We start from the raw sequence: 24,300 nt of genomic DNA, 5'->3' as shown, positions 1-24,300 counted from the left end.
CAAACCTGCTAAAAGACCTAGGACATTGTTATTTGATTCACCTGGCTAGAAAATATTCTGGTGGAAAGCCCAAAGCCCCTGGACACTGGCCACAAGAAACAGGATATTAAATATTTTACATGATGTTGAAATTCAGTATTTTTCCCTTCTTCCATGTTCATGAACGAATAGTTCTGAAGATATTAATTATTCCCTTGTGACTCCCTCAGAGTGGACCAGACATTTTACAGAAATCTGCAGAAAGTAAAATCATTTCAGGTTCTCTTCAGAAAGACTCTAAAAATATATATCTAGTAGTCATTATTACATCGAGGTATAGAGGAAATGGGTATAAAACAAGCCAGTTTTAGTAAAATTCTCAGATGATCACTGTCAAAATATATTAAGCCGTAACACCAGGATATACTTTAGATTTTTTTTTTTCCTCAACAGAAAAAATAATTATTTTTTGTGTTTAATAAAGCAATTCTCCCTTCATCGCCAGAGGTTGGGGAGGAAAGATGGGAACTGATATTTAATTTTGAGAGGGTTTCTTGCTTATGTTTCAAAATTGATAAGTGGATTTCTCTTCATGGGAAGAAAATGTTATGTATAGGACAGAGTTACCTTTGAATGTTGAGTTAATATGATGACTTATTTGTCACTGTGCTTACCAACCCTTCCCCAACCTTCGTTAGGTACTCTGCATCCTTGTCTGCTGACTTGGTACTTAACCTCATCAAATGTCACCTCACCTCTACGATTAAGATTTTTAAAGTTTCTTATGCCTGTAAGAGTGTGGAGATTTTACAGAGAAGTCTGTATGAATGACTCTTCCAAATTTGCAAACATTTATTAACACCTGACATGGTATGCTTTGGAGTAAAGCCACTTTATTTCAGTGTAGCCATATGGCTAGAAGCATGATAAGATTCATTCACTCTGTCATTCATTCAACAAACCTTTATGAATGCTTAGTATTTTGTTCAGTATTTTGCTAGAGGGTGAAGATATGACTCTGATGTCAAAAAACTGATTGCCTGGCCCTGGCAGAATTGCTTGTTGACCATACCAACACGTACTTTAATGAATCACATGCTTTAATCATAACATTTATCCAAATTTCCAAATATCTGATCAATACAAAATGTGTTTACTAGTAGGGAGTCCTGCTTTTCTGTAATCTCAGACATTCATAGCATTGTTTGAGATTCATTCTCACTTCATTTGGGAGGATGTTGCTGGTAGCATTTAAAAATTCAGTGTTCAATGGGCTAAGTGTCTTGCGTGTATTCAAAATACCTTTAAAAAATATTTTTTAAATAGTGCGATAGATTCTTTATACCTAAAGATGTGTAACTAATGTTCTCTGTCAATGCTTAGTTTATTTTTTGTTTTCTCTTTTCAATAAGACTTTTCATGACATCATTCCATATCATAATTGCATGTTGTTATTACATGCCTACAAATATTTACACTAATTATGTAATGAGCCATAATTGCACTAATACATGATAATGGGCTAAAATCAGTGTAAATAAACAAGGAAATTCACACAACCCAAAGAGCAGGGTATTGAAAACCATTAGTATTCTAAGAGCAACATCTTTTTATCTTTGACCCTCTCAAAGAAGAATATACATGGAGAAAGATGCATTTTTCCACTTCCAGTTGTTGAAAAGCTCTGCGGGCTATATGGTTAGGCTGATATCCTGGCATTCTAGCACCCTGAAACTTACCCTCTCTTTGCTGTATCTTCTTTTGCTATTATCTCTTATTTGCCCCTCCACTACCTTGTTTTCCATCTCTAATGCTTAGATCCTGTGTTTATAGAATCAGGCAAATGGTCAGTGCAAGGATAATGAAAGAAATTCAAAGACAAAGGAAAGAAAAGGAATTCTACTTTCTTTTAATGTCCCAGTGGATAGGAAATCATATGCATAAGTGAGTATCTAGAGGCAGAGGACCAAGAGGAACTTGTTGAATTTCCGTCAGAGATCCAGGCCATTCTACGATGTTTCCGTCAGAGATTCAGCCATTCTACGATGTTTCCCCTCTCTGGAATCTTGGTAGCAAATCCATTTTACTCATTGAAGTTACACTATAAGTAAAAGAATAGGGGACCTGTAGTAAAAATAAAAATCACCCGGCCCTTAACTTTAGATTCACGTATACTTCCACTTTTATCCATGCATTCGTTTTTGTTTTCACCATCATGTTTTTAAGTCTCTACTATGTGCCAGGTAGTAGGCACGCAGGTGGTACTAGGTTGGCAGAGGTGAGTTAGTGCAGCCTCATCTTGAAATACATCAGGGTCTAGTGAAGGAGACAAAGAAATCATGATGCAGCGGTGTGTCCGGGGTAGATGAGAAATGCGTATATGAAATCATGAGACAATTAGAGAAAGAACTCTTTGAATGTAGGCCTGACGGATGAATGGGAATTCATTTGGTAAAGGCAACTTCCCAGGTTTTCCCCCAAACCAGGTAGCACTGATTCAATAGAGACGGCCTCCTCAAAAAAGCAGCCTTACTTACTGAGAGCTGCATGAGGGAAGAAAATTGGAAATTTTGGAAAAACGATCCTGCGCCAAGCTGGCTGAGTAACGAAGAAACACCAGCTCTTCAGCGTTTGGATCTATCTATTGAACACCACAGACTGATGGCTCTTTGATTCCCTGTGCACTCAGACACGCCCCCATCTCTGTATGGTGATGCCCAGCTCCTTTGTGGAACAGCTCTTACCAGGCAAAACCAGAATGCAGCTGAGCAATGAGGACAGGTGGCCCCAGAGCAGTCCTCATGGGAAAATAACAAACCTGGCCAAACATGGGAACACATAGAGAGGCGAGGTCACCAAGCTTGAGGGGTCTGTCTGCTGTTCCAGCATTGAACTGGGCTTGAAGATAAAGAAGAGACCCAGCTGAAAAATGAAAAGTACCAACTTGGAAATACATTCCCCTATAAGGAAAAAACACAGAGTCACACTTTTATACATCTCTAAATACACTGTTAGGGATAAACTAGGAGAAACTGCTGAGGCTTTATAAATATGTGAATAACGTAATATATATTCATTACTGTTGAGAGAATGTTCATTGTAACTTCTATATTATTTATCTCTACTTTTCTCAGAGTCTGCCTTTGCTTAAGCTATTTCTCCTTGTTTACTGAATCCCTTTAGAGATCCCAGTTTTTCAGTTTCATGAGGGAAACATTTGTTTTCCTAATTCTTTCTTCAATTGTCCAAGTTTGAATATTGGTCTCCTTTCATCATTCTGTTAATAGATACCAGAAGGCAGTAGATGGATCAGAACAACAGCCTTTGTATATAACCTTACCATAAAAATTGCCATGCACAAATAATTGCAAGAAGCCCAATCCCAAGTGTTTCCTTCCTTCCTCTCTGCACAGTAATCTCATGCCAAGGTTCTTGTGTTATTTTTCTTTATCGTCGGACCCTTTGATGTGCTGCCTCTTATGAATGACCCAAATAAGTAACAGCATGAAGAACAGTTATAAGACTACCTTGTAATGTCGTTGCTTAAGAAATGGTAGCTTGCCCGCCATTGTGACTGCATGTTCCCAGGTTGAGGTAGTAGGTTGTATAGTTTAGAATTGTATCAAGGGAGATAACTGTACAGCCTCCTAGCTTTCCTTGGGTCTTGCACAAAGCAACATGCTGAGAAAGATCATGACTCCTCCGGGCTGTTTTTGTTTTTTCTCTTTTTTTCCCCTAGGAAAACCTATTAAAGGTAAGATTGGATACAGTCATTGTACTGGTATTTTAGAAGTCATGTTTTATTTAATTCTTGCACCCGTGTGGTATTTTCATATTTTGTTTCTTTGCATTGGATTTTGTCTTATCAAAAATGTGAGACTTTGAGAGAGTCAGTACATTAGTTACCCGTTGTCAAAAGAATGCTAAATAATAACACAAAACCTCAGTGACATACAGCAGTAAACATATATTTAGCTCATGAGTTTGTGGTCAGTGATTTAGAGTGAGAAGTTTTTCTGGTCTTGGTTGGTCTTCTGAGAATTAATCTTAGGATTTAAAAAGGAAAAAAAAAATGAACTTCAGCATGCTTCATTTTAAGGCGTGACAAATTGGGGCCATGTTTGCAAGCACATTCCACTTTCTTGAATTTCACCAATTTGAGAGCAATTGTGTACCCTCCATCCTAGGAAGCTCCCAAGATCAAGAGCCATGTTTGTAAATTCACACTTTGGATTTTGAGCTAAGCTTGTCTTGGACTGAATGCTATTTATATTTCTGCTAATGCGTGAGCTATGCTCCAACTTCTGTGGGGAAAATGCCACGAGACTGGGATGGCAATAGTGTAGAAATTGATTATATCAGAATGTGAGGCTTGGTGGTTTCATGATGATCACCAATGAACAATGGATATTTTTCCTGACTTAGACTGAACTCACACAGCCTACACAGCATATGAGCAGCAAAGCAGCCCTAGGACCCAAGTCTGTTGACTGAGATTGGTTGTTCCACGTTCAGACACATTTCAATAGAAAAATGCAGACAGGTCATCAGAAGGTAGTTAATGAGTTATTTCATTCATTTTACTATTTTCTCGCACTTCAAAGTATAAGTACACGATATATGTAGAAGAGTGTGATTTTGCATATCCTAGCCCTAACATTCTCCTTTTCTCTCTCTCTCTCTCTGCTATTTTTTTTTTAATGAGATTTCTGGTCATCATTTTAATTCCATACTCAAGTATTTTCATGATGAATCATAGTGATTGTTACGCTGTTAATAGGTCAAGGATAACTAGCCCTAGTTTGGCGATGAAGCACAGCTAAGGGTCCAGCATTAGTTTTAGGCCACCATGAAAGTCTACAGCAAGAATAGGAGCAAGACCCTCAGGCTCCTGTATGGTCTTCATTTCTTTGCTCATCATCCATCCTTTAGAAGGGCCTGTGGCCTTGCTCTAGAAGATGTTGTCATTACTTTGTCACATTTATTATGAGTTTTACAGGAAACACAGTTACTACCTGTGTCTATGTTGGATAAGAGTTTGTGCATTTAACATCTATAGCCACTTGACACATAAGGACCTACTTAGTACTGTTTATACATTCATAAAGCTTTTTTTTTAATCGAATTATCTTCCTATACAAGACAATAATGTCCTCTCCTTTCCAGTGGTATAAACTTGAGTGGTTCCACACAGCCCTGGTTTCCAAGAGCAAAGTAATGTCTGGGGTCCTGCTTCTGAAGATAGACCAACTTTCATATGGTTGAATTTCCACTGACTCAGTCATAAAGTGATATCTACCAGAGTGTAAATGTTGCCCTCTTGGAGTGCTCTTGTAGCACAGTGGGTTAGGGATCCAGTGTTATCATTGCAACTGCTTGGTTCACTGCTATGGTACGGGTTTGATCCCTGGCCCAGGAACTTCCATATGCCACGGGCTTGGCTAAATAAATAAATGAAGGCACGCCTTCTTTGCTTTCAGAATGACTGTGGTGTCTAGGAGATCATATGGTTGTGTTTTTTCAGTCAGGAGCCCATGGTAGGGTAAAGATTTGGGGAATTGCAAGGAAAATAAATTATGGAGGCCACGTTAGACACAACCTAGTGTCCTTTTCATCAGTAATGGATGGATAAAGTATTCCTCAAAATGATCCATCCCATATCTTCATCTTTGGTGAGTATGTATTCTGTTTTCTGAGGCAAACTCTTCACTGAATTTTATGTCTGACAAATTATGCTTCGTCCCAGAAATCCAAAATACACCATTCATACAAATAACTATAGTCTCTTCTGAGAATTAATCTTAGGATTTAAAAAGGAAAAAAAATGAGCTTAAGCATGCTACATTTTTAAAATATCCTTAAGAAATTATAATATCTGGAGTTCCCGTCGTGGTGTAGTGGAAACGAATCCGACTAGGAACCGTGAGGATGCGGGTTCGATCCCTGGCCTCGCTCAGTGGGTTGCCTTGAGCTGTGGTATAGGTTGCAGATGCGGCTTGGATCCTGTGTTGCTGTGGCTGTGGCGTAGGCCAGCAGCTGTAGCTCAGATTCAGCCCCTAGCTTGGAGATCTCCATATGCTGCAGGTGCGGCCCTAAAAAGAAAAAAAAAAAATTATAATTTCTGTATGGGTGATGTAAATGTTATTTTCATTTTCAGAATCTGGCAATTTGGTCCAGCTATTTTCTAGCACACTGATAAGCTTTGATACAATGCTGGCATCTTGACCTTCTTTATCAATCAAGGAATATTTTGCTGACACAATATAAGATGACTCTGGCCAGTTAGAATAGTGAGTTTATAAACTTTCCTGAAGACAGGTCACTTGTACTTCCGTATTTGCATGCATTAGATTCTTTTGGACTTGGCTTATTAGTAAAGACAGACATTTAGTATGTGAGAAGATAGTCACCCCCCTTCTGGTACTGGATCAGTGCATTTCCAAAGTCATTTTTGTAAAGACAAACATTACCCTTCTCCCACTTGGCTTTGGCTCCTTGTTTTCAAGGAGTCTCTCTAGAAGACATGGAGAAATGAGTGAAAGTTTTTATTAATTCAATTAGCATGTATTTTCTAAATATTTAGTACAAGTTTTGACTGAAAATAGAATAACACCCTATGGCATTTCTAGTCTTGTCCACTGTACTATTTTCCCGTCATCTTTTGACCTCCAAGTTCTAATCCCACCGAAATACTTGTTTTTCTCTTCTGAGTAAGGCTGATCTTTGATGATCTTTAATAGCTTATTTTTCTTGCAGTTGTTCTTCCAAGTTCTATTGAATGCTTCCTTTAAGTAGCATTTATCAAACTTTGATTAATACAAATCCCCAGGGATCTTGTTAAAATGCAGTTTCTGATTTAGTAGGTCTGAAATTCAGCATTTCTACCAACACCTGATTGAGGCTGATGCTCTTGGTGTGTGGAACACATTCTTAGGTAGCAAAGTTTTATATAATCCAAGGCTTCTAAATTCCAAGATGTCCAGACATGGGCCAAGGGTAAAAAATCTGGAGATGGCTCCTCATCTTTAGAGAAATACAGCAAATTTCCCCTTTCATTGCAAGCACACAGCTTATTTTTTAAAAATGTTTTTGTTTCTTTCACTAATATAGAACCCTAGATTGCAGCACTAAGAAAGTTGCATTTTAGAAATAAGGACCTTGTGACAGTATGGTCCTAAAAATCTTCATGTTACAATGATCACTCATTCAAAAGACATCCCTCAATAGAACCTGCAAAGAAAGAATTCACTGGGGGCGTGAGGGGATTGAACCTGGTGTGCCCCGCTCATATCATTTAAACCTTCTAAACATCAGTGCCCAATTATGTAAACCCACGGACTAGAACTGGGTAGTTCCTGAGGCACCTTTAATACAGAATATTTTGCCATCCTGGGACTGTCATTCAGGAATCGTACTCTGCAATGACTAGAAGCTTCCTGTCTTATAACATGGAAGCAGACATTTCCAGTTCTCTGTCTGAACCATCAAAGGGACATGAGCAGAATGATAAGGAACAATTCCGAGTAATGGTTACCACAACAAGCCACTAACACTGAAAGCCATATTAAGGCAATGGAAAAAATAGCCTAAGAAAACAGTAAATATTCATTCCCTTGTTCCTTCCATGGTTTGTAGCTCACTAGGGTAATAAAGAAAAGTAAATTAATTTCTGTCTAGTTAATGTCTATGAACAGGGTTAAAAGCACCGAATATCATTTTACAGCAGAGATTATCTCAGTGGTGAACAGGAGGGGGATATGGGGGGACATGTGAAATTCACCACCTCCTTCCCTGGTTCCTGTTTGTGCTCTTTCTAAACAAAAATTATGTGCTTCGTGCTCCACCGCCAACTGCAGTATGGAGCACACGAGAGCTTCTGTGGCCCTTCTCAACCCTTTTCCATCAGTCACAGAACTCCCACTGTTCTGTGCTAATGCAAAATGCAATAACGTTTAGCATCAGGACATCTCTGAGTCAAGAGGTTAACGGAAAACACATCTCCCATTGTGTTCCTGCAGCTCTGATACTGTTAATGGTGAAAACACCATGGAGACAAATAGATCTCTCTTTATTCAGGAAGCTTTGAGTGAAGAGAAAATATATATGACATCTTTACAGCATGAGAGCCCTCTCTATATGGTGCATTAAGGAAGGATGGGGGAGGGGACAGGTTGATGTAACATCATGCTTGATATGGCCGGAGTCTTGTCTAGAGGGAGTTTTCTGTTGCCTTCATTTTCTTCCTGAGGCTTTAATAAATTCTGCCAGTTCTGGTAGGAGGGAGTGAGATTTAACCTTTAAACGTACAAATTCAAGGAAAGAGGATTCTTTGAATAAGCATAGTGGAAGGCTTTATGGGGTATTTTCTCAAATATGGCCAGAAAACTTTATATAGATATGCATAAATTTATATAGCTGCCTCTTTCTTTCCTATCCTATTCTTGGGCATCCTCCCTTTCTCTGTTGTGTCTTTAGAAACTATGGACCAACACATTTGTGAAAGGGACCCAAGGCAAGACAAACCACCGCCAACAAAAATACATTATGATTATGCTAAGATTTTTCCTTAAACATTACCTTGAAGTAGACTGGATGTTCTGTGAGGTCATAGAAGGATCATTATGGTCTTACTACCCATTGGCTTGAGGGTATCCCTTAGTCAAGGTCACTTCTTCCTGGAGAACGTTAAAAAGAAAACTCGTTTTATAGTTTCTCAATTGCGATCGGAAGCTGAAAGTGGGGTGTTCTGTCCTTTAGGAACTGAAGACTTTTCACTCTGGTAAAAGATAGGGATCAGGAATCCATTTTGGAAGGGGTATCTGCACAGTTTAGATGAACCTCACAGTTACCAATTTTTTTATGTTATGCATAATTTTTGAAGCATTTGGAGGATGTACGTTGTTGATGACCACTGCACTGGCTTTCAGGGGAGAGGGAAGGAGGGCAACTGTGGGGATTTGCATTCAGCTTTCACATGGAACTGGACACCCTTAGACTTGTTTCAAACCAGGCTGATGGACTTCGATACTAGTACTTAATTGTTGATTCGTTGGCATCAAGGGCAGCCAAGTTTCATGTATATAAGTTCATCAAGTCCAGGAAAAAGGGAAAGGGCTTTCAGAATGACTCATTGTTTAATGAACAAGGGCCTCAGGTGATCTGTGGTTGCCATTTTAAAATTTGAGGAAAATGTATAGGCTTCAAATCATAACTTGAATTCCAGATTGGGGCAGATCATGCTCAGTGATGAGGCTGCAGCATTCCAGCAGTATGTTGTTTCTGGTCAGCTGCTAATAACCAACTTCAAAGCATAAACGGGCCACTCATGATATGCGTTCTGAATCCTCAAGGGTTTAAGAGTCTTTAATCTATTTGTAGCTTTTTGTTACTGTATAATGAAGTGCTGCTAATATACTAGAATGAATACGCAAAACACATATTAAATCAAGCATAATTCGAGGAGAATATATCCCCAAAGACTGAACAGAAAGGTGCAGGATGAATTTAAGAGAAGTAAACTTTTATTTGATTGGGGGGAGTAAACTTTTTATTACCTTCCATGGCCTGGAAGCAGAGTTTTCTTGTTAATATAGCTTTTAACAAAATTGCCATTTATGAGATACATGAATGACCACTTTAAAAATAAAGATTATATTTTGCCTAAGGCTAAGATTGTTCTAAATGCAGTACAATATTTCTCCAGGATTTATAAATTACTCTGACTCCTGTATGCTTCAAGATCAGCATTATAAAGCGGAATTTGTGTTGCATAGTCAGTTGACATGTAGAAGTGCCGATTGCAGACCTCAGCTTGGCAGAATACTGGTTAAATTAGATTTTACCGTTAATGTTCTACAGCTTAAGCTGGAAACTCATGTTAATACTGACTGTGATCTCATCTAATGGAAAGGTGCCAAATACTCTGTCACAAGTGAAGCACTACTCTTAACCAAGCTACCAAAATATTTAGTTCTTAATACAGTGTATATGTTACCCTGTGAACTTAGGTGGTTCTAAATTTAGCCAGTCCTCTTGGCAGTTCTCTGCCTTTCCAGATCTTCCCTTTACCTTTTTTCCATCCTGTTTTGTGCCTTCAGAAATTGACCGCCATGGGCTGTCTCAATAACCCCTTTTGCCTTCTGGCTTCTGCACCTTTGGCCAAAGGAAGGCCCCAAGAGAGGAGACCAAGAGAAAGTGGAGAGAGAACTTAGAGCTGACTCCTCCTGCAGGCCATGGGGCTGACCTGGCTTCATTCCATACTGAAGATGGTGGCCACCTCTGCAAATCTCAATTCTCTCTTCACCTTCTGATAGCATCCCTCTCCTTGTTCTCTCAGACTTACGTGGGTGGTGACTCCCTCTCTTGTCAGTCCTTGGATACCTCCCCATTTCTTCCTAGCATCTCTTAACTCTGTCCAGTCTTTGCAGATAATCTTTTCACAAAGCTTCCCTCAGCTTCCCCATCAGAGTGCGCCATTTTCCCGTCTGGATTCTGATTTTCTAGCTAAGTCAATACAAGCTAGGTGACAGAAATCAGTCACCTACTTTCCATCTCGTGTGGGAGATGAGGGATGGGGGAGTGGATACTCATCTCTTCCTCTATACTTTAAGCTCTGGAAGGGCAGCGACCATGTCTAATACCACCTTTATAATTCTCGACAACACCTGCAAAGGGCTTAGCTCATGGTACGTGCTCAGTGGACATGGAGAATCTTACTAAGTTCTTCTGAAATCCTTGAACTTGTCATTGGCTTAGATGGAATGTAAGCTCTGAGGAAGTAGACTTCAAGAAGACCAGGATGACATCTTTTTTTTTTTTTCAAACAGCATTTTTAATATAGTCTCATGTGACACATATATACCCACAATGGAAATACGACTCAATAAAAATAGAAAATTTACTTCATGGGCTAGGTTGATTTCTATTTAGTAGATGGGAAGTAATTCTATGTAAAATATTAAGCTCTAACTATATTTTACATTACCAACCCATCTGCTATTATTTGTTAGTTTTTCCTATTTATGCTATTTTCACTATATTTATTTACATGGCTTTTACCTCTTTAGTAGTAATAATTTTTTTCCGGATATAATCTTGGTAGAGGGAACACATACCTATTGTGGTTGAAATAGGATTGAAGAACTGCAGAATAAAAAGAATAGTTACCAGAAAAAGTATCTTCTCTATTTCTTTGTGGTTCATGTGCTGATTGGCTCTTTGATTTTCACTATAAAGTCAAACCTCTCCATACTTTGTTTCGAAATTATTTCCAATTCTATGAAATGTAGCCAGTGGAAATGGAAAACACTTTGATTCATAAAGTAGTAGGTTGTTGTATTCTACTGTATTCACTTCCTACTTGGTATAAATCAATGTTTTAATATCTAATTGCTCTAAAACTTGTGAAAATATATTAGAAAAAACTGTTAGGAAGAACTTGCCTTTTGACTTTTTTTTGCTGAAAGGAAACTGCCTGGCTAGTTCAAAGAACAGATTCCTCCCTGTTCATATTTTGCAAACAAGATCATTTCTTCAACAAATGGAGGCAGTGGAAACATTATCAACTCAGATAAGTTAAACTTTGTGTCTCCCTGATAAGTGAAACTGTTTAATGATAATTTTACTAGTCCACTTGGGAAGTGACCAAAGCACTCTTAGATAAGTTAAAAACCGAAAAAGCATGGAAAATATTTTTGCCAACTGTTTCTTCTTGGGCTCTTGGCAAAGATCAACAATTACGTTCCCTATCTGGGGACTATCTTTTGTGGGCCAGACCGGATGATCTAATAGGTCTTTATAATCTCCAAATACTGTGACTTTTATCCCCAAGTGAACTACATAGTTTATTTACATAGAAACACACTCACAGGCTTAAGGAAATGCAGTATGACTAATGGTAAGGAAAATGAGCCAGGATGACTCAAGTGACTTTTTTTTTTTCTAAATAGGATAAGTAAATTAAAATCATAGACATTCTTTCTAGTTCCCCTCTAGCATCTCAATATGTAGATCTTAGATGTCAGAAGTCCCCAGTAGTGAATTAGTCTCCTGCCACCAGCAAATTATAAATGTATTGCCCTGTTAAATCAGTAAACCTGGGCTGTACTTATTAAGAAAGCTCTTGGATGAGGATTTGGTTTAATTGTTGTTTTAATTTCACATTCTGTCCCGGGCACATGGGAAATTTAAAATGTTGAGCATGATAGAAAAATAAAAATTGCTCAAAAAATATAAGCATGATAAGTAAAGCATAATCACTGTGTATTTCAATTTTATTAAGAATGTGCTTTTGTAGCTTTGGGCTACATTTATCTAGACAAATGATGCATTGGGAGGAATCGCAAGTTTTTAATAAAAAAAATTGTTTCCTCAGGACTTTGTTGGCAAAGAGAACATTTTTGAGGTCTCTCTTCTTTCTCTATGTTATATAAACATTTCATACTTTTCCCATAAGGTAATACTTTGAATGGTTTATCTGGGACTAAACATCAAAATGGTTGTTATTATTGTTGTGTTTAAATTTTTAAATCAGTTCTCCTCCGTACTTGACATTGGTCCCCCTTAAAAATAAATACAGGGTCAGTCAAGAGCTCTTGTAATCCAGAAAGCTTAGAGTTTCTCACTCTGGGATACACGTGGTGAAAGAATGGTTAAGATACACCAATTGAGGCAGATTAACAAACCCTAATGTTACCCATGGATTGTGTTCCTAAGACAATTGGAGAAACTTCAGGCCATTCTTTATTTTTGGAGGAGGTGTCTGGATGCTGACCCTTTCTGATGGAAATAGTGGTGGTGAGGAGTTCCCATTGCGGCTCAGCGGAAAAGAACCCCACTAGTATCCATGAGGATGCAGGTTCAATCCCTACCCTAGCTCAGTGGGTTAAGGATCTGGCCTTACTGTGGCTGTGGTGTAGGCTGGCAGCTGTAGCTTTCATTCAACCTCTTCCTCCAGCCTGGGAACTTCCACATGCCGCACCTGCAGCCCTAAAAAAAAAAAAAAAGCAAGAAAGAAAAGAAAATAGTGGTGGTGAGGAAGTCTGTCCGGGGCTTCATGAGTGATCCATCCCCTCTTTCTGCTTTCAGCATCCTGATTTATCATGTGGAAATCCCTTCTGTTTCAGCACCAAGAAGCAGTGCCATATAAGTATCATGCATTGTTTTCTGGTATCCTTGACATACTGCAAGTTGTTTATATTCATCTTATGTTCATCCTTATCCTTAAAGTGTTTCTTTAAAAAAAGATGATCGTTTTGCTACAGATTCTCTTATCAAATATGCTAAGAGCCTCAGTAAGTCACTCCCAATCCCCTCTGTGTCATGGGAAGACATCTTTCAGGGCCACTTCCCACAATAAATTCAGTATGGAATGGAGCATGTATTCTTCATCCTTCAGTTTTACAGTTTGAGAGAGCCCATCACCCTCATGACTGCAGCTCATTTTAGTAATTTATTTCATATAGTATCTCACCATACCTTCTACCTTTGCTTTATCTTTTGTCTCATCTTTCATAGCTCAGGCTTTGAAATGACCCTAAAACTTAGGTTCCTGCTGAGAGCTGTGTTCAAGGTTGAGGATCCTTTGTTTTGACTGGGTCCTCCTAAGTCTAGCTGAAAGGTCGCTACTGCTCTTTCTGTTTCCCTCTCACCTCCCTCAGACATCTCTTTCTGTCGCATTCCCTTAATACTTTGTTCGCACATCTACCTTGTCATATCATGTGTGTCCTGCATGTCTGTTTTATTGATAGTTTTTGTGAATTCTTCTGAAGGAGTGGACACCATTTTAATCATTCTTCTATTCCCAGACTGACACATAATAGTTACTTAATAAGTGTTGGTTCAGTTGAACCAGATTTTCTTTCGGTGAACAACGTTGAACAGGTCTGTGATTTAGGAACTAGTAAACTCAGGTAACCCACATTTGTACCCCGCATTGAAGTTCTGTATTCTGTAACATTTATGGAATTTTTTACTTTCATTCTACTATTGTTTCAGTGCCCAAGATTGAATCTGGAATAGGGTCAATATCCAAGTCAAAATAGGGTGCAGCTGAAGGTTGGCTTTTCAAAAGTTTCCTTCGATTTGTTAAACTATAGGTACAAAGAATCAGCCCCGAAGAGAAAGAGTTGAATGCTTACAGTATCGGCTCAGTTTCATGTCAGGGTAATCACGTGTGGTTTCCTGACAATGGGACAGAAGTACTGGGGAGGCATTCTTCCTTGACATACCCTTTCTGCACTGTTCATTTAGTGTAAATAAAACCACTGTGGTCATGAAGTTGACGAATTGTTGTGCTTTGATGTTAGTAAGCTTCCCCAGTTGTTGTAGCTTCCTACTGAGCTACATTTCTAGTAGAGTTTTTGAAGTGGTTTTTTTTTTTTTTAAACTAAGAAGTATATTTTATGATGATGGTGATAGTGATAACAATGATGGTTATTCGTTTTATGAGTGTCCACGTTGTGAGTGGAATAAACAGTAAATACCAAGTTACTTTTTAAACTTAATCAAAATGAAAACGTCCTTCAAATTAAGCGATATACCATTGCAGTAAGAACTGCATCTGTCGATAGCTATGCAATTTAAGAATTCACTGAATATATTTAGTCGTATGTTATCTTTAATTTTTTAATCCCAGGAATGAAAAATCTCTGGTACAACCGTATCTAAAGTGTTAATGTTACCATAGTTAAGCACTCATCAGTTTTTCCAATCAATTTCATTTCACTTTATAAAATAATTGTTAACTTACTGTTGTTTTGTTCTCTTTTCCTCTATGTCTGTTTCAAGTTTTTATTAATCAATAACATGGGCCATTAGCAATGTGTTCAGTCTTCTCTGTTATACCTAGATTATATTATATATACATTATATATAATGCACATACCCATATTAAACACATATATATCTCATCTTCATTCATTCATTTATTAAATAGTGCTTTACTGCATGTTTCTGCTAGGTGTCATGGTGAATGCAAGATAAGTATAGTTCCTACCCTCAAAGATCTTGAAATGTAGTAAAGAGAATAAAACAATTGCTTCACTCATATAAGTGCATTAAATACAATTCCAGAGTGCTGTGGTGAGTCAGAAGAGGATATTTCCAGATGTTGAATCAGAGGAGTCTTCATAGAAATGATGTATTTTGAGCTGGAATAGGATTTTGAGGGAGAGAGATCAGGGGTAAAATATTTCTGATAAAGGGAAAAGTATAAGTAAGGGGCTTGATTAGAGAAAAGTAGGACCTATTTAGGAATGGAGATGGTCTGTTTGGGCTTAGACGTAGTATGAAAATGGATTTCATACAAGATAAGTTTTTTAATTATTAAAGTATATTTTTATAGTGTTGTGCCAATGTCTGCTATATAGCAAAGTGAGCCAGTCATGCATGTGTGCATATATGTGTATGTGTGTGTGTATTCTTATATTATCCTCCATGTCATGGTCTATCCCAAGATATTGGATAAAGTTCCCTGTGCCGTACAGTAGGACCTCATTCCTTATCCATTCCAAAAGTGATAGTTTGCATCTACTAACCCCAAACTCCCGGTCTATCCCACTGTCTCCCCCTCCCCCCTGGCAACTATAAGTCTGTTCTCTATGTTTGCGAGTTGTTTAGAAGAAAAGTCTTTACAAGCAATCTGAAATCAGGCAGGTGTTTTGGTTTTTGTTCGTTTGTTTGTTTGTTTGCTTTTTTAGGGCCTTACCCATGGCACATAGAGGTTCCCAGACTAGGGGTCAAATTGGAACTCTTAAGTGCTGGCCTGCGCCACAGCAATGCAGGATCCAAGCTGCATCTGTGACCTACACCACAGCTCACAGCGGTGCCAGATATCCAACCCACTGAGCAAGGCCAGGGATCGAACCCACAACCTCATGGTTCCTAGTCAGATTTGCTTCCTCTGCACCATGACAGGAACTCCAGAAATCACTTCTTAAAGGGACTCTAATGCCATGTAAAGGAATTTCACCAGGTAGCATAGGGAGCATATAGGTTGATTAACTATCTACTATAAGATTATTAATTGGCTTATAAAGTGAACAGGACAGGATGGAGGGTGACTAGCTAAGAACTTATTACCACAGACAGGTGATCTACGTATCAGTCTGAACTAGGTGCTGTGGGTAGAAGGGAGGGAATGTTTGGCAAATCCTGTCTGTGCAGTTGGGATTTAAGTATAGATGAATCAGAGTAAGATTGGTAAAGACTTGTTGAAGATTTATTGAGTGAATTAATTCATTTTGGATTTTGACCATCAATAGTATTATGATTTTTGCAGACGTATTTGGCAGACCAGGAAAGGAAGCAGAGGAAACAAATGGTGATTACTTATGATCATTTTTTGGAAAATGAAAAGGTCAAAAGATAATGGATCCTGTGGTGCTAATGAAAGCATCATTGAAATGACTTCACAAGTGTTTTTGACTAAATAACATTTAAGTGCATCTAGAAAAGTGTGGCTTGGGAGATATGTCGGAATTTTGAAGTTTCTAGGTCACAGGTTGAAATGAAATAGATTCAATAGAAGTGAGGAGCTGGATATGTGATTATTGAGAGGGGCTTCCCTGAGGTTGAATCAGTTCCAGATTTTGATGAAGTTCATATTATAGCTATGTGTACTGATGATGAAAATGGAAAGGAAATAAACACCATTGGACTTGATGAGGCCAGGGTACTAGGAAAGGCCCTCAGTGCAGCCCAGGGGAGGGAAAGAAAACCATAAACTGAGATAGAACTAAATTACAGAATTAAAGCATCCGTACACTGAATGAAAGTTCAGAGACAAATGTCCATGAACTGTCTTCATCGCTAAGAAAAGTGTGATACTAAAATTGAGCAAGTCTTAGTGTGAATTCTTTCTCCTGGGTTCTAATAAGTGCAGAATTCTCAGTTACTTTGTAATTTTCCAAGAACTCAATTTATTTTTTCAAATGCAAATATTGCATTTATTCTTTTACTCACAGCAAAGGTATAACTTCACAGTCATTGGATAGGTTGAAAGGTACAGTCACTCCTCATTATTTATGAATGCCATATTGACAGATTCACCAACTAACAAAAATTTATTCATTTGTAAACCCAAATTAACACCAGTGTTGCTTTTGTGGTCATTTGCAGACATGCACAGGGCAGCAAAAAATTTGTGTTGCTGGCACATGTGTTCCCAGCTAAGGTTGAACAAGGTGACTCTGCCCTCTTGTTGCCAGCTCTCGTACTGTGTCCTTTTGGGAATTTATTTAGTGCCATGTTATTTGCATTTTTGTACTTTTTGTTGATGATTTCTCTGTTGAAAATAGCCCCAGGTATAATGCTGAAGTGCTGTTCAGTGTCCTAAGTACAGAAAACTGTGATGCACCTTATAGAGAAAATACATGTGTGTTAGATAAGCTTCATTCACACATGAGTTATGGTGCTATTGGCCGTGTGTTAATGAATCAACAGTATATATTAAATAAGTTGTCTTTAAACAGAAACACACATAAAAGCAAGATTATGTATTGTTCAGTTGATGACAGCATGACCAGAGGCTTGCAGGAAACTAACCCTGTGTTTCCCCCAGGACTGATTCTTTAGTAATCACTAATTCAGTGTTTGCAGCCACCCTACAGATGATAACTGCCACAAATGAAAGAAATCAACCCTGGCTTGTCCATTTCAGTGAAAGGTAGCTGTCTTCATTGTTTGGATTCTCATTCAAATTCTTATCCCTCATGACCACTCTTTCATAGAAGTGTATTAAATTTGTATAGACACTATTCTCACTAATTGGTTGATGAAAACCAAAATATTTTTTATTTAAATTTTATTTTGAAGTAATCTTAGATCTGTAGACAATTTGCTAAAAAGTGCACTGTTCGTCTAGATTCCCTTAATGTTACCATTTTTACAACCAAAGTACAATGATCATAAGCAAGAAATTAGCATTGTTATAATGCTACTAACTAAACTACAGACCTTATTAGAATTTCTCCCCATTTCCCTTGAATGCCCCTTTTCTGGTCTAGAACCCAGTCCAAGATCCCACATTGCATTTAGAGTCCTGTCTCTTGGGTCTCTTTCAATCTGGGACAGTTCTTCAATCTTTCTTTGTCTTCCACCATGACCCCAACATTATTAAATAGTGCAACTGCTCACATATTTCATGGACTGTCCCTTATTTTGGATTTATGTAATGTTTCATCATAATGGGTTGAGGTTGTACATTCTTTTCTTTTTCTTTCTTTCTTTTTTTTTTTTTTTTTTTTTTTTTAAGGGCTGCACCTGTGGCATATGGAGGTTTCCAGGCTAGGGGTCAACTTGAAGCTGTAGCCACGGGCCTGTGCCACAGCAATGCCAGATCCAAGCCGCATCTGTGATCTGTACCATAGCTCACAGCAACACTGGATCCTTAACCCACTGAGTGAGGCCAGGGATTGAACCTGTGTCCTCATGAATACTAGTCAGATTCAGTTCTGCTGAGCTACAGCGGGAACTCCAGCTTATTCATTCTTGACAAGGATATCACAGAAGAGATGATAGCATCATATCAGGGTCAATGGTGTCAATATGTCATCTTACTGATGGTATTCATTTTGATCACTTGGTTAAGGTAGAGTCTGCCATGTTTCTCCACTATAAAGTTACTATTTCTCTCTTTATAATTAATAAGTGGAAGAGGGTTTTTTTTTTAATGATAAAGTTCCCTGGAAGACTACTTTGTTATCAGAAAGCACATTACTGCTTATCAATTTCAGCTCTGAGCACAGTGATAAGTAGTTGGCATGACTTTTAAATGATATTCTTTTACTCACTGAGAGCTGACAGTTTAGTTGGGAAGACAGATGTAGCACACACTAAACAACATTATACAGGGAACAATACAGAGAACTACATCATGGCAAATTGTGTGCCACAAAATATAAAAGCTGTAAGATTGATTAGGGAAAGCTTCCTATGGAAAGAGAGAACTCCTGTTGTGCTTTGGAGAGTGGGTAAAATTTTGCAAGGCAGGACTTTATAATTCAGTAACATATATTGAGTACTTTAGCTCCTTGGGAACTGTGAAAGAATCCAGGAATACAGAGGTAAAAAAAACCAGAATCCTTATCTTCAAGGAAGTCCAAAGCTCATGAGAAGGACATAGATGTCTCTAAATGGAGAGCAAATATGATCACTTGTGTAGAGATGGGAGACAGTGTATCACAGGTGTGGCAAAGCGATACCACAGCTTGGAGATGACAAGAACATAAACTTCAGGTTATCTAGCCTAAATCTCTGCACTCTAAGAATGCCAAAAATGTTCCCGTGATGATGTCACTCAATCTCTGCTTGAACACTGCTAGTCATAAGAAGTTAATTTCTCAAAACAGGAGTTCCTGCTGTGGCACAGTGGAAACAAATCCGACCAGGAATTATGAGGTTGCAGGTTCAATCCCTGGCCTGACTCAGTGGGTTAAGGAACTGGCATTGCCGATGAGCTATGGTGTAGGTTGCAGATGCGGCTCATACCCTGCATTGCTGTGGCTGTGGCGTAGGCCGTCAGCTGTAGCTCTGATTGGACCCCTAGCCTGGGAACCTCCATATGCCACAGGTGCAAAAAAGCAAAAAACAAAAAAAACTCAAAACATCTTATTCCACTGATTTATATCTTTTACAGATAGAAAACTTTTTTTTCTATTAAACTAAAATTTACCTCCTCCAAACTTTCGCCAACAGATCTAGTTCTTCCCTCCTTTGTTACAAGGGAATATTTCTACTCTTTTATTCAGGAGATAGCCTTTAAAAGTTTAGCTGTTACATTTTTTTCTTAATGCCTTCCATTCAAATTAAACATGAATAAGTCTATATACAGATCTTTCACAATTCTATTATTTGTCAATGGCTACGGCAAGCAAAATTGCAAATATTCTCAAGATTTCCAGCCAGTAAAGAACATCCTGTAACTAGGCTTTCTCTTATTCTAGATGGCATAATTTTATTAATATAGTCAAATATACATTAGCTATTTTGGAGGTAGAACTCTTGGCTTGGTTTGTGTTTTCCTTATAAATAATCCATGAACCCTCACTCTCTTCCTCACACCCTCACCCTTTTCTGATCTCCTCCCCTAGAGATATTTTAGAGTATTTATTATATGAAGTCTCCTCCACACAGTTCCGTTGGAGTTTTAAACCTAGCATTCAAAACTTATTTATTTCTGTCACATTTTGTGCTCTTCATTTTGACTTCTTGTGGGAGCTCTCTTTGAACTTTGATCTTGTCATCTGGCATGGCTTTTATTCTCCCCCACTTTCAATATCTGCAGATTTGATAAGAATAGAATCTATTTTTATCCAGGGCTTTAATAAATATGACAGGGTCAAGAACAGAGCTCTTGGGCAAACCATATATGTCTGGTCATCTCACAGTATAAAAAGCTCCCACTTGTACTGTCATCCGGCCTCCCTGTCCCTCTCTGGAGGGAGTGTGTGTTAGGGGAGAGCAGGGCATACTCTCAGACAGTGATGAGCCTGACCTAACCAGAGCCCCAGGTGGCACATTGGCCGGCAGTTTCAAATCGGGTTATATTTCATGGAAGGGTCACGTGTCATATCTTAAAAGCCAGGAAGAGTCCTTATTGCTAAAGACAATGATATCGTGCTGCTAGTAGAGTTTTTACACATGCATGGTCTTGTAGGTATGAAATGGTATGAGTTGCTAATGACAATGTGGGGCTAAGGAATGACAAAATAAAGGCAGAGTGTTCTGTCAATGGAACTCCAGATGGACCAGAGGGTGAAGAAACTGGAGAGCAGGGAGTTAGTAAGGAAGCTGCTGGAGCTACCCAGGAGGTGAGGAGGCAACAAGCTTAGACAAAGACACTAGTGAAAAATCAAGATGGAGGAACAGATAAAAGATAGATGTTCCACAGAAGAGCAGTAGGGCTTTGTAACTGAAAATGGGTTTGGGGAGGAATAGATACAAGATAACTCCCACGTTTTAAATCTAGAAGAATGATGGTTCAGAGGACAGAAACAAAGGAACTGGTAAAGAGAATCCTGTGGTGGGCAAGATGGCTGTCTTGCTTTTGTGTTTGAAGTAACGGTGAGGGGCGACAAGAATGACATTTCATTCAGAACCTCAGCCCGAGGAGGCAGTGTCCACATAAGCCTAGATAAAATTTTCCAAGAGATATTCAAGTTGAAACTTCGTAGCATGGCAGAACTGTAGGATCACCAGAGCCATCTGCACCTTTTCGTTTCATGGCACATAAGTGGATTATTGTAAAAGTAATAAATATTGTTACTGGCTGAAGCAAGTATCTCTTAACCTTGCAGATCCATTTGCAAAGGGTGGTTATAAAGATCTTGGAAATGGAGGTTGGCTAGGATAAATTATGTCCAAATCATAGAAAAAGTCTCAGGAACAAAATCTTGGATATTCTGGTTTTTAACCATCAGTATACGCATTGCTGTGGCTCTGGCATAGGATGGCGGCTACAGCTCCGATTCGACCCCTAGCCTGGGAACCTCCATATGCCGCTGGAGCGGCCCAAGAAATGGCAAAAAGACCAAAAAAAAAAAAAAAAAAAAAAAAACACATCAGTATATATTCTGACAAGGCTATCTACCTACTTATAAATGGAACATTCTACTCGTTTCTTTCAGTGAATGCTCAATTTATAGTCTCTCTACAACCCCCCCACACACACACACGTGTGTGTGTGTGCAAGGAGAGAATGAAAAGATATTAACTTGAAGCCCCATTAATCAGCCTTTAGGATAGACCCGTCCTTAAACCCTTCATAATCACCACCGCTAGATATTCCTTCAACACCAGCTTGTCCTCTCTGGGCATTAGACCCTACATGCAAGGGCAAGAGAGAAAATAATATGAAATGGACAAACAAAATTTTTTAATGAATAATGATTCTATTTACCTGTTGTTGGAGAAAGGGAAATTGGGTGAGACATTTTTTGTTGAGCTGATAAAGTGCTTCCTCTCTCTTCCTCACAAGCTTCCCTTTACTCCCTACAGATTTTGGCCCCAGTGGGATTGATTGCATAACACAGGGTGGTTTGAAGACCCAAGAGCTAAATATAATTCACTCTCTCTTTGCTCATTTTTGTTGTTGGTTGCTGTTATTGGACATGGATATTTTTCTTTTAAGCCCAACGTGTCATTTGTACTTTTTCTGGTAAGCAAACCTCCCTATTCTTGATAAGGCATCACTGCAGGTATTCTAATGTCTGGATCTAACTTTGCATTATCTAGAACAAGGGCCCATTGAACTTTATCTATAAAAGTCCAAAGAAGAAATATTTTAGACTTCCCAGGCTACATGGTATCTGTTACACTCAACTCTGTTGTAGTGACAAAAAAGCTATAGGCAAGAGAAAATACATGGGCATGTCTAGATTCCAATAAAACAGGGAGTGGACTGGATTTAACTCAAGAGCTGTAGTTTTCTGACCCCTACACTAAAAGAAAGATGTTTGTTTACAACAAAAATGCATTAAAAACCAGCCCCACATGTCCATATATGAGATGAAGAGTTCTTTGCCAGGAGCCAGGAATACGAAGAAATGACAAAGCTTATCTGAGGTCTTCTTCAATCATAGAATTTCTCAACAAGTGTAACTGCACTCGTTTGTAATTTGCCATTTCAGTCAAACATTCGTATGAAGTAGTCTTTGAAAATTTGCTTATATTATCCATTTAATTTCTGGGAGAAGGGTTGCCTATGTTTCATTTGCTGAATGTGTCAGGTTACTTCTTAAAAAACAATCTTCTCGCCATTTTCCTAAACATTCATTCCCTCTTCTAAGCAGCTGTATTAAGAGGTCTCCTTATGCCTTTTCTGTAGTCACAAGCCCTTGCTGTACCCATTATTCCCTTTTCCCCTTGAAATCTTCACTCAGAGACAATGTTTACCCACCACTTGTTTATCTTCTGTTTATTTTTATTTTTTGGTCTTTTTCTGCCATTTCTTGGGCCGCTCCTGCAGGATATGGAGGTTCCCAGGCTAGGGGTTGAATCAGAGCCATAGCCACCGGCCTACCCCAGAGCCACAGCAACGCAGGATCCCAGGATCCGAGCTGTGTCTGCCACCTACACCACAGCTCACGGCAATGCTGGATCCTTAACCCACTGAGCAAGGCCAGGGATTGAACCCGAAACCTCATGGTTCGTAGTCGGATTTGTTAACCACTGAGCTACGATGGGAACTCCTATCTTCTGTTTATTTTTTGTTTAGACAATAGTCTACTCTCTGTTGGCTACATTAATAAGGAGAAATGGTATGGATAATCTAGAAACAATGAATAATCCCCAAGTCACTCCTGCTTTGGAAGGCTTTATGTGAATTTTACAGGAACAAATTTACCTTGGAAATTTCATTCTGCCCAACCTAACATTAAAATCAACTCTAATTTCTAGAGTACCACATTGACTGAAGTGATAGAAAAGTGTATCTCTGATTAGGAAAATCATTTGACATGGATAACACTTAGGCAGATAATAAGGGATTTGAGTGTATGAAGAGCCAGATAACAATTGATATGTCAGTCAACAAATATGTTTAAAAGCCCTACTATTTGTTGTGGACGTATAACATCTACTTAAATATTATTAGGCACTTTAATAGGCATTGTGTTAACCCTTAAAGCAACTGTATTATGGGAATATTATCATCTTCATTTTGAAGATTAGACTTTGAGAGGTAAAATGAATGAAGATTAGACTTTGAGAGGTCTCAAAAAGGATAAAGAAAGGATTGGGATTTGTGCTCAATCTTCCTATAGTAGATGTAGCACTCTTTAAACAGCTACCTGTGGGTGTATAGTGAATAAGCTCCATGCAACTCAGAAACATCATTTATAAGACAGAGTTGTTACTTGGAGGGAATTTGGAAGCTGTTTTCAGATATGAAGGTACATATACATTCATACTTCTGTTCCTCTGTTCATGTGCTTCTCTTTGCAGATCCCATCATTATGTTTAGCAAATTTATTGATGTGGAGTTTATATGCGACAAAGTGCATCCATTTAAAGTACATAACTGATGAGTTTTGACAGGCTTGTGTCTATAAAACAGCCGAGATCTAAAATATCTTCATTACCTCCAAAAGTTTCTTGTGCTGCTTTGCAGTCCATCTCTCTTTCTGGCCCTGGCCCTAGACAAGCAGTGATCTGCTTTTTGTCTCTATAGGTTAGTTTATATTTTCTACTGTTTGATGTAAATGGAATCATATAGTTTGTACTCTTTTGTATTGGTTTCTTTTATTCCGTTTTAAGGTTTTGAGACTTCTCTATGTTGCACATGTAAGAAGTTTATTCCTTTTTATTGCTGAGTGGTATTTC

At 38.5% G+C, this 24,300-nt stretch overlaps 1 non-coding gene across 1 annotated transcript; it reads left to right on the top strand.

Moving 5' to 3' along the window:
• Positions 3,563 to 3,642, top strand: MIRLET7A-1 (microRNA let-7a-1). Its single transcript, NR_038520.1, has one exon. It is a non-coding gene; the product is annotated as a microRNA let-7a-1 (primary transcript).

This window comes from Sus scrofa, chromosome 9 (genome assembly GCF_000003025.6).
Source record: "Sus scrofa isolate TJ Tabasco breed Duroc chromosome 9, Sscrofa11.1, whole genome shotgun sequence".
Lineage (NCBI taxonomy): Eukaryota > Metazoa > Chordata > Mammalia > Artiodactyla > Suidae > Sus > Sus scrofa.
The sequence above is the reverse complement of the archived record's forward strand: the minus strand, read 5'-3'. Positions and strand labels throughout refer to the sequence as shown.